Source organism: Podarcis muralis, chromosome 14 (genome assembly GCF_964188315.1).
Source record: "Podarcis muralis chromosome 14, rPodMur119.hap1.1, whole genome shotgun sequence".
Lineage (NCBI taxonomy): Eukaryota > Metazoa > Chordata > Lepidosauria > Squamata > Lacertidae > Podarcis > Podarcis muralis.
The window spans coordinates 43,524,038-43,537,915 of NC_135668.1; the positions used below are offsets into that span (position 1 = coordinate 43,524,038).

At 44.7% G+C, this 13,878-nt stretch overlaps 1 protein-coding gene and 1 non-coding gene across 2 annotated transcripts in view; both read right to left on the reverse strand.

The window, feature by feature from the left end:
* The window catches only part of FAM20C (FAM20C golgi associated secretory pathway kinase), a 105,755-nt gene that overhangs the window by 27,052 nt on the left and 64,825 nt on the right, over positions 1–13,878 (reverse strand). The gene's annotated exons all lie outside the window — the stretch shown is intronic.
* Positions 4,366–4,444, reverse strand: TRNAK-CUU (transfer RNA lysine (anticodon CUU)). Its single transcript has one exon. It is a non-coding gene; the product is annotated as a tRNA-Lys (tRNA).

The window sequence follows — 13,878 nt, forward strand, 5'->3', positions numbered from 1 at the left end:
AAGCACTGCTCTGGCTATGGACTTTTCGGGGTGCGAAGGGCACCCCGGAATGGATCGTGTCCGCAACCACAGGTACCACTGTACTGGTTATGTCCAGGAAAGCAGAGCGGGGTGTATGTACTTGGACCACTGCCCCCATGGCTCCCTGCCCCACTCAGCCCCCTTTGCCTGAATGATGGCACCATAGGGAGGGGAGGAGGGTGGCAAGAATGGCAGGCAGCTGATTTAATTCATTTCCATGCTGCTTTTCAGTCGAATGAACCACAAAGTGGCTTCCAAACAATAGCTAACAACAGTGTGATTGAACGCAATAAAACATCACAAATACAGCATAAATCATATTGAATAATTAATTGAATAATTAACAAATCACCAGAGAAGGAATTAGCATCTATAAAACACAAAGCAACAGAGCAACAAAACTGGGAACTCAAAAATCCAAGAAGGAATTTCACACAAGCCTCCTGACCACAGACCCAAGAATTCATGTGCTCATGCACCACATCAAATGCAATGCTCTTTCTAGGGCAGCTTGCCATAGGCTGGTTCAGGTATGCATGCTCCCAACTGATATACTTGTAATGCTTCTATATCAGCATCCAATATGTATTCACCAAAACTATTTTCCCCTTCCTTCCTTCCTTCCTTCCTTCCTTCCTTCCTTCCTTCCTCCCTCCCTCCCTCCCTCCCTCCCTCCCTCTCTCCCTCTCTCCCTCCCTCTCTCTCTCTCTCTCTCTCTCTCTCTCTCTCTCTCTTTCTTTCTTTCTCTTTCAAAAACGACTCACAAAGCAGTTTTCTCTCTCTCTCTCTCTCTCCAGGAAGAAAACTGTCCTGTAGTTTATTTTTCACAGCACCTGAATAACTCAGCCGGTTAGAGCGTAGTGCTGATAATGCCACGGTTGCAGGTTCTATCCTCTTAAGGGACAGCTACATATTCCTGCATTGCAGTGGGTTGGACTAGATCAGGGGTGTCAAACTCAAATTCATCGGGGGCCGCATCAGCAGTTTAGTCACCCTCAAAGGGCCGGTTGTATCTGTAGGTCCTACAGTAAAGTGGAGGTTTCCTGTGTAGAACGGCCGGCGCCGCTAGAGGGCAGACGTTCTCTGGCTTGTAGGCTGCCCCGCATGCGCTGAAGAGGCGGCTTTCTTGTGTCAAAAAAAAAAAGCGAGAATAAAAGGTGAAGGCTGGCGGCCGGCGGTGGCTACACGGGCCACATGACGAGGTCTGGCGGGCCAGATTCGGCCCGCGGCCCTTGTGTTTCACACCTGTGGACTAGATGATCCTCAGGGTCCCTTCCAACTCTACAATTCTATGATTCATGTTTGAAATTTGTTTGTTTGTTTGTTTTTTAAAGCACAGGCAGATTGACAGTGCAATCCTAGGCTTAAACATCCCCACTGAGTTCAACTGGGCTTACTCCCAGGTAAGTGTGCATGTGATACAGAACACTTTTAGAAAAGGAAGAAGGCAAAACCAATATTATATCATATTCAATATCATCTACTGAAGCACAGGTAGAGACCCTGTGTCCCTCTGCATGTTGCTGGACTCCAGCTCCCACCAGCCCGACAGCACAGCCAACAGGAGTTGTAGTCCAAGAATATCTGGAACGCCACAGGTTTCCCATCCGTGTTCAAGCATTTTCTGGACTATACCTCATCAAGCTCTAGTTGGGGGGGGGGATTGCATGTCTGAATGCTCCACAGACTGCAGAGGGTTCAGTGGTGTGAGATCAGTAGACCAGGGGGACTAGGCTAGCCAATGTTCACCTGGCACCTCTTTCTCAAAGCCTGGGGAACTTCTGCCTGGCTTAGAGAGAGAGATGCGATGCTCGCATGCACACGTCACGCCCTACCCCAATCTCCCTCGTGAGCTGTTCCCCTATGAAAAAGTTCACTGCACTGCACTGAGGGGGTTCGTCACCATGCAGCAAGCTAGCAAGGCAAGGAAAAGGTCCTTTCAAGAGCAGCAGAAAAATGCAGGGCCCCAGTTTCCCACTCAAACAGGCCCATCGGTTGGAAGCCACTGACTGATTAGTTGCTGAGTCATTAGCTATTAAAGGGAGTACATGGATGTATAAATTGTTCTTCAGAACTTGTGGATGAGCCATACGTTCTTTTAATTTTGCAGGTACTTTTAATGCGCTTTCACATTTCCACATCTTTCGATTACTTTGTTTTATCTGCTGCTGCTTGTCCTAAGCCGTTGGGAACAAGGCGAGTTGAAAAACCCGAATAAAAATGTTTCGTTTTTCTCTCACTCTCCCCGCCCCCCCCCCATTTTAGCACAGGGGAAGACAAAGAGGTTTGATAAAATGATGTGCAGCAGAGAGGAAATTGATAAGAGTGGTTTCTATCCCTTTCATAACGCTAGAATTCAAGGAGTGTGTGTCCGCCAATGAAACAGATTGGCAGGAGATGTAAATCAGAGAGAGAAGTGCTTCTTCACACAATGCAAAATTAATTTATGAAATCAGCTACTATAAGATGTGGCTGCCAACTCAGATAGCTTCAGAAGGGGAGTAGACAAATCGGTGGAGAATAATGCTACACGCGGCTCCTCATCAGGATGGAGATATACTGTCTCCAGGACAGAAAAGCTACAAAGTGTTATGACAATGTTACATGCCCTGACTCGCATGACTCTAGCCAAAAGGAAATACAGTGGTACCTTGGTTTACAAACTTAATCCGTTCCGGAAGTCCGTTCTTAAACCAAAGCGTTCTTAAACCAAGGCGTGCTTTCCCATAGCAGCGGGGGACTCAATTTACAAATGCAACACGCTCAACAGGAAGCGGAACATGTTCTGCTTCCAAGGCAAAGTTCACAAACCAAAACACCTCCTTCCGGGTTTGCAGAGTTCTTAATCCAAGTTGTTTATAAACTAAGCTGTTCTTAAACCAAGGTACCACTGTAAGGCTTTGCAAACAAACAGGGAAGAAGGTAAAGGTAAAGGACGCCTGGATGGTTAAGTCCAGTCAAAGGCGACTATGGGGTGTGGCGCTCATCTTGCTTTCAGGCCGAGGGAGCTGGCGTTTGTCCACAGACAGCTTTCTGGGTCATGTGGCCATCATGAATAAACCACCTCTGGTGCAACGGGACACTGTGACGGAAACCAGAGTGCACGGAAATGACGTTTACCTTCCCACCAGAGTGGTACCTATTTATCTACTTGCACTGGCATGCTTTTGAACTGCTAGGTTGGCAGAAGCTGAGACAGAGCAATGGGAGCTCAACCCGTTATGTGTATTCGAACTGCCGACCTTCTGGTTGGCAAGCCCAAGAGCCTCAGTAGTTTAGACCACAGCGCCACCCGCATCCCTATATAAACAAACATAGGGAAAGAGAAGAAAAGGAACTACAGCAAACAACTCAAACCAGCAAAGATTCTTTTTTTGAGGGGAGGGAGGGGATATATTGCCCTTTAATGCAGTACAGTGGTACCTCGGGCTAAGTAGTTAATTAGTTCCAGAGGTCCGTACTTAACCTGAAACTGTTCTTAACCTGAAGCACCACTTTAGCTAATGGGGCCTCCTGCTGCCGCCGCGCCGCCAGAGCCTGATTTCTGTTCTTAACCTGAAGCACTATTTCTGGCTTAGTAGAGTGTGTAACCTGAAGCGTATGTAACCCGAGGTACCACTGTATTTTCAGCCTGAAAATCAGCAGACATTTGGCCCAGTCCTAGCCTATCAACTCCTCTTTTTTTGCACAGACCACTGTTCCATCTAGCTCAATATAGCTGACACTGACCGGCAGCAGCTCTCCAGGTCTCAGGCAGGAATTCTTCCCAGCCCTAATTGGAGAGACCAGTGACCAAACCTGGAAACTTTTGCAATCAAGGCAGATGTTCAGGCCCTGAGCTGCGTCCCTGGAAAAGAGTGCACCTCCTCTCCCAGACTGTCTCTGCTCAAAATCCCGAAGATATTTAATAATTATCCTGGCCGTGATAGGAGGCATGTGGTTACAGCGCTATAATCACACCCTAGGGCTAAAAGTGTCTGAATCTTCAGAAGTGCCATTTCCTAATAAAGAACACACACCCTTGAACTTGTTTTACTGCTGCAATTAACATTCTTTAATGCACAGCAAAGGGCGAGGTGCCCAGTGGGGGGAGAGTTTTAATTGTTTCAGGTTCTGTTTTGCAAAAGGGGGAAAAAAAGGATAAAAGTAATGGGATTCGCTCTGATATAATATGGTATATTATTATGTTTCTTGCGCTGCAAAGTTTCCTTCCTCGTTTTCCAGGCCTTTTGCCTAATCGCAAACAAGGTCGCAGAACGTTCCGAATTGTAATCATAGAATGATAAGAGTTGGAAGGTACCCTGAGGGTCATCTAGTCCAACCCCCTGCAATGCAGGAATCTTTTGCCCACTGTGGGGTTCGAACCCACAACCATGAGATTAAGAGTCTCATGCTCTACCAATTGAGCTATGTTTGAGAAGGAGTCTCGCATTGCTAGAATAGCCATGTTCAAGCCCTACAAAGCACCTCTGGCTGATTTTGACAGGTGTCCAGGACCACCCACCTGTCAATTACCTGATGTCACAATGACACCAGGCAACTGACAGCTGCCAGAATTCAGGAAGCACCAATCCAGTGAACTCCCGCCTCCCCCATCCATAGTTGTGAGGCAAGGAAAATTGATGCATGTGGCCTGCTGAATGGACCCTCCTTTCCTCTTGCCGTGTGCTCTCAACAATCAGAAGCTCTATCTATATAAACACTTCCCATCCAGCAAGGAACACATCTGGAATGCTGTCATTCCCCACAGAGCAGAGATACGGCCACAGGGAACCAGAATCTTACAGCAGACCCAGATATCAACTCTTCCACTGTGTCTACCCTGGCAGACCTGTCACAGGGCCTGATGATGTCACCCACAACACCAGGGGTTCAAGTCATTTGCGGGTGATTCCACATCAAATCAATGCAAAAAAACAAGGGTATTGCCACCCAGTGTCTCAGATTTTGGTGAAACTTTGTGTACGCCCTTCCCTTATGGTTGAAAAAAACCTCCTTAAATTTCCCCTCTCTATCTCAAATGGTTTAAATTTTATAGCACTTCAAAGTTTCGTGAAGTCTGTTTTTCTGTCCCTCTTGAGATCCTTGGCCTTGTGTGTATTTTTCCCCCCTCCATAACCAATGATCAGATCTCTTTGAAATTTTACACAGAGATCAATAACATGATGAGGATTTCAGGAAAAAATTCACCAGCACTCAAAAGATTTTATAAATGCCTTAAAAAATGTATAAATGTAGCTTTTTTTGGTGGAAAAACTAGGTTTAGGAAACCTGAATTTTCAGCGTTAGGGCACGATGCAATCAAAAGTTTTTGTTTTTTTTTTAAATATTTTATTGCAATTTTTTGAGAAAAGAAAATCACCAAGCATATAACACCAAATATATAATAAACACAGATATTATAAAAAAAGAAAAAGAAAAGAAATAACAAATCACATCCTTTCATGTATTTTTTCAAAATCTTCTGGACTTCCTCACGTCTCCCTTTCTTGCGTTCCCCGAACAAAAATTATTTTCCGCAATTTATTACCTTATTTCAGATCTTATGTTCTAATTCTCATATTATTCCTCTAGCTTTAGATGCAATCAAAAGTTTTTGATGGGGAAAATTATTGCAAAGACATGCTCTTTCTCAACAAAGAATAAAATTTATGGGTCTCTTATGTCTTGTAACAAAATTTTATGTTTTTTGGACATCATGGGGGCGGGGAATGGCTACTGAGTACAACTTTCCTACAATCCATAGCTGTAAAAGAAAAAAAATTAATGAAACAAAGTTGTTCATCTTAAAATCTAAAATAATATTGATTACAGGATTGTTGTTTTTCAAAAGTGCAGACTTGTTTTTCAGTTTGGGGGTATTTAAAACTATGAAAATTGGCTATATCATGAAATCAACTTTTAAAAAAAAAATCGGTCAGAAACTTTAAATGCTGACGTGATATTTTTTTTTAGATTGATTTCATGATATAGCCAATTTTCATAGTTTTAAATACCCCCAAAGCTGAAAAGCAGGCCAATCTCTACACAAAAAGGTTGGCGGTGGACACAAATCTGGATATCAGAAGGGGAAATACAGAAAAACCAGGAGGAGGAGGCATGTTGACCTTCTAGGGTACTCTGCAAGTGACTTTAAGGTAGGCAACCTCAAGTAAAAAGACGTCGAAAGGGAGACTGTAATGTGAAAGCGCTGAATGACAAATATAAGAAGAAGTTCATTGGTAGCACTTCTCCTCTGAGTTTATTTTATTTTATAAAAACCCAACCATACCTTTACATAGTCATATTCATATTTGTCTAAACCAGGGTTTCCCAAACTTAGGTCTCTAGCTGTTTTTGGACTACAACTCCCATCATCCCTAGCTAGCAGGACCAGTGGTCAGGGAGGGTGGGAACTGTAGTCCAAAACCAGCTGGAGACCCAAGTTTGAGAAACCCTGGTCTAAACTGAATGTCGTTCAGCCCAGACATTGAGGTCCAGCGCTGAGGGCCTTCTGGCAGTTCCCTCACTGTGAGAAGTGAGGTTACAGGGAACCAGGCAGAGGGCCTTCTCGGTAGTGGCACCCTCCCATCAGATGTCAAGGCAATAAACAACTATTTTACTTCTAAAAGACAACTGAAGGTGACCCTGTTTAGGGAGGTTTTTAATGTCTGATGCTGTATTATTTTTAATATTTGGTTGGAAGCCACCCAGAGTGGCTGGGGAAACCCAGCCAGATGGGTGAGCTATAAATAAATTATTATTATTATTATTATTATTATTATTATTATTATTATTATTATTAACATCCTCTCTTCTTTCCCAAAGGATGACCTGCTTGAACATTCCGAGTCTTGCATTCAAAGTCCCACAGCAGGTAGAGAAACGGAAGCACTTGGGATATAGCTGACGAAAGTGTGGGCCATGATAACTGTGCGAGCCTTCAAGGTGCCCCAAGGCTCTTTGGCTTTTTTGCTGTGAGAGGTTAACAAAGCTGCCCTCCTGGAAAAGCGAACAACCCAACTTTGAGGCATGCACAGCGTCACCGGGAGGAGCAACCAAGGGTGTGTGGACTAGGAGAGGGATGATGCATGAGGAAGGGCAGAGGGTACCACTTTTGATGCTCTGTGTTAGCTTTATGCAGCCCTCGGAGAAGTTATGCTGTCTCCAGGAAGGCTTGCAGCGCTGTTTATCAGCAGGAGGTGGTGACGGCAGAGGCGGGTTAACAGGGACAAGGAAACAGTCACTTAAACGAAGCTATATGCAGCCTGGTGGTGGTATCTGGAGGCAGGAGGAAAAAGCAATCCTAGATTTTTGGACAGGAAAGCATGGGGGGGACTGTTTAACGTGTTGATGGCATTGAGGGCGCCTGCAAGGCATGCAGCCATCAGTGCAGGATGTGGCCTTGCAATGCTTTAGCACAGAACCAGAGGGAGGTGGGGTACAAAATAAGAGCAATACATGCAGGTCCTGTTTAGCAAACAAAATAGGTTCCCTGGAAATTGTTTGTTAAGTGAGTGTTTGCATAATGAGTCCACGATTCCCACTGATTCCTATGGGAATGTTTCTAATTTGTGATTTTCCCCGTCTCTCTCCCGCCTAAAATGGCTGCATTTAGCATCCAGGTCTGTGGTTCACTGCGGTATCGAGTTCAGTCCAGATTTTGTAACTGGTTGAATCTGTAACTGGTAGGTCTGCACGCTGACCAGAGATGGGGAGCCTGTGGCCCTCCAGATATTGTTAGCCATCCATGGCTAAGGATTGGGGATGACAGGAACTAACAGAATCGGGAGAGCTTTGAGTTTCCCCATCCCTGGCACTTGCAAACAGCACATGGTGGCAATACTGATTTGCCACAAGTGTGCGCAGCTAATTAAGGGCTCTAAAATTGTCACTGCAAAGCACACTTTCAATTAAAATAGCCAATCGATACTTGAACGTCAGCCCGAATTGGCACAGATGGCAGCTACATCCCTTGGCAAGTCGGTTGTAGCCTGCTGAGAACTGCCCTGTCCATATCTTCTTGGTTTGGAGCTTCCAGAGCAACGATCTCATGAAAGGCCTGGAGTCTAATCGATCATTCTTCTATTCATTCTTCCTTTTTCATTCATCTGAATGACTTATATGCCGCTTCACAGTCCACGCCGACTGCAACCGTAAAACCGCAAGCAAAAAGCCGGCACAGAAGATAGAAACCGTGATTGAAACCCACCAAAAGGTTCAGTAAGACATCAAAACAGAAACCCTGAAATTATGTCTGTGGGCTGTTGCAACACTCCAAAGGCAAGACATAACAAGAACTTAAAGAGTATTTGCAGTGCTAGGCCAGGTGCACAGCTCGAGACTTTTGGCATCTGTTGCTGGTTTCAAAAACTGCACATTTCCAGGTCAAAAACAACCTGTCCCACTGTTGTCCCTACTCAGCAGAGGCAAGTTTTCCTGACCCTCAAGAATCACTGCAAGTTGTGGACTTGCTGTTCCTCTCTCCCACTCAATGCTCCCAGATTCTGGGGATGTCCATGTGCTGCCCCTCCTCCCATTTATATACAGAAGCCTTTCTATACCGCCATTTTAAAAATTGCAATTAAAAACACAGATAATCACTATAGTGACCGGCTAGTCAATATAAACAATTGCAGAGCTGCAAAGGCACCCTCACTTTTAATAATAATAATAATAATAATAATAATAATAATAATAATAATAATAAGTTCTACTAACCTGTACTCAAATTACAGGGGAAGGGCAGGAGATTCCAGACTCCTACCAATTGATATGAATGCTTGTGTTTTTTGGGGGGGGGGATACAAAGAGCATTATTTTGTTAAAAATTGGTGGGGGTCGGAAGGTGGGGCTTGTGCAAAGCCTTCTACTTCGGTTCCCCTCCCATATTCTGAGCACTGCCCTGATCCTTAACACAATTTGTTGGAGAACAAATCCCTCAGGTGTGAAGGCGGCTTCTTTGTGGATATTTGTGCAACATGGATGGATGCTGGGGTGGGGGGGTGGGGGTGGAGTCAGATGTTGGGGCAAGTGCTAGGCAACATGCCCCATCTCCTGAACAGGGCTTAAATTCCCTTGATTTCCAAGGACTTTACTTCAGCTAATCTTTCAGCTTCAGTTTTCAGCTTTCCACTTGCAGCGGGTTGGACTAGATGACCCCTGGGTTCCCTCCTGACTCTACAATTCTATGCGCTTTCACCTGCTATGATTCAGTGCGGTAATTAACGCCAGCAATTGCCAGTGAAACTACCTGACTTGGCACTTGCAGATACAGGCATCAACTTTTCCCTGCTTCCAGGGCTGCTGATCACTGAAAACATTCTCTCAAATCTCTTTCCATGCCGCATGTCCCTAGCTGAAAGAACAGCAGGAGATTTTTTAAAAATGGCATAATAGATGTGGAAAAGCTGGGCGGTGGGATTGGGGAAGAGATTACCCACCCCCCATCACGCTTTGCATTATTTATACACGGAGATCTACTGGCACAACAGCCAGAAAATATTGTGGGCTTCTATGATGATAAATATATTCATTATGAGGAAGACATTCAGAAAATACACCGCGTGTCACCGAAGGAATTTAATCACCACCTGGAAGATGTATGCATGCGCCCAGATTTACGGGAAGAAAAAATCGGTTATGATGAGATGTTTCCTCCGATAAATTCAACTTATAAAACAATCCCGATGCATCTCCAATTACGAAAATACCTGTGTTGACTGATCCGTCGGTAGAGGCGGAATTGGAGCTTGCTAATCGGGAGAAAATGCTTGCCTTTTTTTTGCTTTGGTTTTAACGGCATCAAATAAATCACAGGCCTGGCCAACGTTGAATCTAAAAGACTAGCTATATAAAGCATTCGGGAACAGCAATTAAAAACGGAAAAGGGTAAGGAGCAGTATGTTATAGGTCAGCAGAAGTACAGCAAGGAAGAGCCAGTAGCGAAGTATCTTACATGCAGAAGGTCCTAAATTCAATCCTCAATGTTATTTCCAGGCAGGGCTGGGAGAAGATAACTGCCTGGAGAGCTGCTGCCAGTCAGTGTAGACAATACTGGCCTCAATGGAGAAACTTTGAGTACAGAATACAGAAACTACGGGAAGGATAATGTGTGACTCAGAAACTGGGACTAATCCAGAATGTGGCTGCCAGACTGGTGACTGGGAGCGGCCGAGGGGACCAGATAACTAGGGCCAGGGCCTTTTCAGTACTGGCCCCGACTTGGTGGAATGCTCTGTCACAAGAGACTAGGGCCCTGCGGGACTTGACATCTTTCCACAGGGCCTGCAAGACAGAGCTGTTCCGCCTGGCCTTTAGTTTGGACTCATTCTGACCCTTATGTTTCCCTCCCCTTATGGTTTTGATCTGTGGGCTACTTTTAAAATGAGGCTGCATTTTAAATTGCATTTTAGCATGTATTTTAAATTGCGTTTTTTTCCTATTATGTTTTTACTGTAATTTTACTGGTGTTAGCCGCCCTGAGCCTGGCTCTGGCCAGGGAAGGTGGGGTATAAATAATTTATTATTATTATTATTATTATTATTATTATTATTATTATTATTATTACCACTGGCCCTAAAAGATCTACATCGGCTCCCAGTATGCTTCCAAGCACAATTCAAAGTGTTGGTGCTGACCTTTAAAGCCCTCAGTGGCTTTGGCCTTGTATACCTGAAAGAGTGTCTCCACTCCCATCATCCAGCCCGGACACTGAGGTCTAGCTTTGAGGGCCTTCTGGTGGTTCCCTCACTGCGAGAAGTGAAGTGGCAAGGAACCAAGCAGAGGACCTTCTCAGTTGTGGCACTCATATTGTGCCATGCCCTCCTATCGGATGTCAAACAAATAAATACAGTGGCACCTCAGGTTACAAACGCTTTGGGTTACAAATGCTTAAGGTTACAGACTCCACTAACCCGGAAGTAGTACCTCAGGTTAAGAACTTTGCTTCAGGATGAGAACGGAAATCACGCGGCGGCAGCAGAAGGCCCCATTAGCTAAAGTGGTACCTCAGGTTAAGAACAGTTTCAGGTTAAGAACAGACCTCCAGAATGAATTAACTTCTTAACCACTGTAACTTTATGACTTTTAGAAGACATCTGAAGGCAGCGCTGTACAGGGAGGTATAAATGTCTGCTGCTAGCTAGGCTCAGTGATGAGCCCTTGCTCATGCAATTGCAGTTAGCCAGTCCTTTCCTCCACTTGTGTTTGAGTCATCTCCCAGCTTGTTTCCTCGATCTAAGATACAGAGTATACTAAGGAGCCAAATAGGCTCCACGAAGCAGGAGAGGGTGCTCAGGGAAGATCGTATCAACATCTTGAGTCTTTGGGATGTTGGCCTGGGCTTCAACAGGAGCGCCAGTCATATCAGCCGGAAAATCCCCCAGGGCTGTCTGAAAACCCACTGGACCCATCTGCAAGGGGGAAAGGTGCTGAAAGCCGAAATTGCAACAGGAAATTATCTGACCATGCCAAGGGGCTGATTTGAATATCCCCCACTTTCAGACCACCCTTTTCCTGCCTAGTTGAGAAAACGAAGTCCGAAATGTGGACTGCCACATCCATTGGGCCAATAACATGTTGGGACAGCCCCATGGTCATCAGGGCAGCTACAAAGCCCTCAGCCACCACAGAAGTGGTTCTCAGTGTTTATATATAACAACACAAAAGCTTATTTTGGCATCAAGAAGCCTATAAATTAGTAATAAATATCATCACCACAATCATTTCATGCAAAAACACCTATAAAAATCAAACATGAATAAGCTACCATGGACCGAGGTTTGCTATCACCACATGCTGCTGTTAAAAGCACTAAATAAATAGACTCATTGTCAGGTTCAGGCTTTTATAATGCAGGCAAAATCAATTTCTTTAAAGAGCCGAGCAGAGTCTGGAACTCTTAACAAGAACCTTCAGCTTTAAAATTGGAGGGATAGCATAGTTGCAAGCACCCCAATTCATCCACCTGCACCCCGAAGCAACTGAGGGCAGACGCGAAATTCATCAAAGTTGCAACAGATGGCTTGGGCTTCCCCTGGTGATGGCATAATGAATCCCTTGCTGTTCGTGTTTCGTTAGCTGTTCATTGGAAGCTGCCTTGTATTGGGAACAGGCTGTAGCTCAGCAGTAGAGCATCTCAGTCGCAGGTTCAATCCCTGGCAACTCCAAGATAGGGCTGGGGAAAGTTTCCAGCTCTGGAAGCTGCTAAGAATCCCCCCAAAAACCCTACCGCCATGGTATGCCCTAATACCATATACTCTTTTTAAAAAATGTGTGCCCCCCAAAAAAACAAATAGCTGGATTTTATGGTTAATGGGGTGGGGGAAAGTTTCTGCGTGGTCCTTAAAAAATAGTGTTTTTTCCTACTGTTGTGCAGGATGCAGGGAGGGCGGGATCAAGAAACTTATTTTGGGGACTGGGCTTCTCCGTTTGCGAGCTACAATCATGTAAGAGCAGTGAGATTTGGCAATCAAAGTGAATCTCACTCTGCTGTGCCAAAAGGAATCATTACTATTGAGCTGACAGCACTGCAGCCAAAGAGCACTTCCCTAATGATGCCAGCATTTTGATGACAAATCAAGCTATTTAAATGGCTCTGGCAAGCACATCCTTTATAGCAAGGTATCTAGGTAACGATCCCCGATGCAGCTTCAAGGGTAGGAGGGAGAAGGGAATGGTGAGCTTCTTCCTCTAGGTGAAAAATTAATTCCAAGGAGATTTATTGTTGCCCGCCTGCAGAGGCCAAGTATGAAAAGCAAATAAATTTGTATGTGTTAATTAAACATGTACTTCTAAGTGTAGCTCCGCAAGAAGAGTGTAATCAATTATAAGATTATCCTGCTGGGTTACATTCAAAAGCATATGAAAGTTGCATAGAAGCATGAGAAGTTGCTCAGAAAGGTTTAATCATCAATCCATCTTCCAAGGGAACTCTGGGAACTGCAGTCCTGAGAGGGGAAAAGGGGGGGTCTCCTAACAACCCTCAGTACCCTTGACAAACTACAGCTCCCAGAATTCTCTGGGGGAAGCCATGACTGTTTAAGGTGGTATGATACTGCTTTAAATATATAGTGCAGATGGGGCCTTAGAGAGGTCAAAGCCCTATATAAGTTTAAGAGGCTCTGTACCTTGAACCACATCTCACATGCCACTATTTGACCGCTTATGGACACCTGGTCTGATAAAATTTAGATAAAAGTTATGCCGTTATAGGAAGCTTTTTGTCATATCACAATGATAACGTCTTGTTTTAAAGTCAGGTTTCCCCGTTCCATCCAAGGATTTGAAACTCAAAATTTAGGCTGCATAAGAACAACACATTCCCAGCATGTAACCCCCTCCAATGAATTTTGGGAATGGTAGTATCCCCACTTGCAGAGCTACAGTTCCCAGTGCCCTTAACAAACTACAGTTCCCATAATTCCTTGGGGGAAGTTATATGCTTTAAATGTATGGTGAAGAAGCAGGCTTTGTAATTGTTTTTTGTATTCAGAGGCCTTGGACAGTCCTAAACTGTACCTTATTGGGCTTGTGCATGGGTAGGCAAACTAAGGCCCGGGGGCCGGATCTGGCCCAATTGCTTTCTAATTCCGGCCTGTGGAAGGTCCGGGAATCAGTGTGTTTTTACATGAGTAGAATGTGTCCTTTTATTTAAAATGCATCTCTGGGTTATTTGTGGGGCATAGGAATTCGTTCTATTTTCTTCCTCTTCAAAATATAGTCTGGCCCCCCACAAGGTCTGAGGGACAGTGGATCAGCCCCTTGCTGAAAAGGTTTGCTGACCCCTGGGCTTGTGCATTAATCCAGCACGGGCAGCGGTGCTTGGTTCCGAAAGTACATGGGTCGACCACTTTGATAAGGCTAAGCAGGTCTAG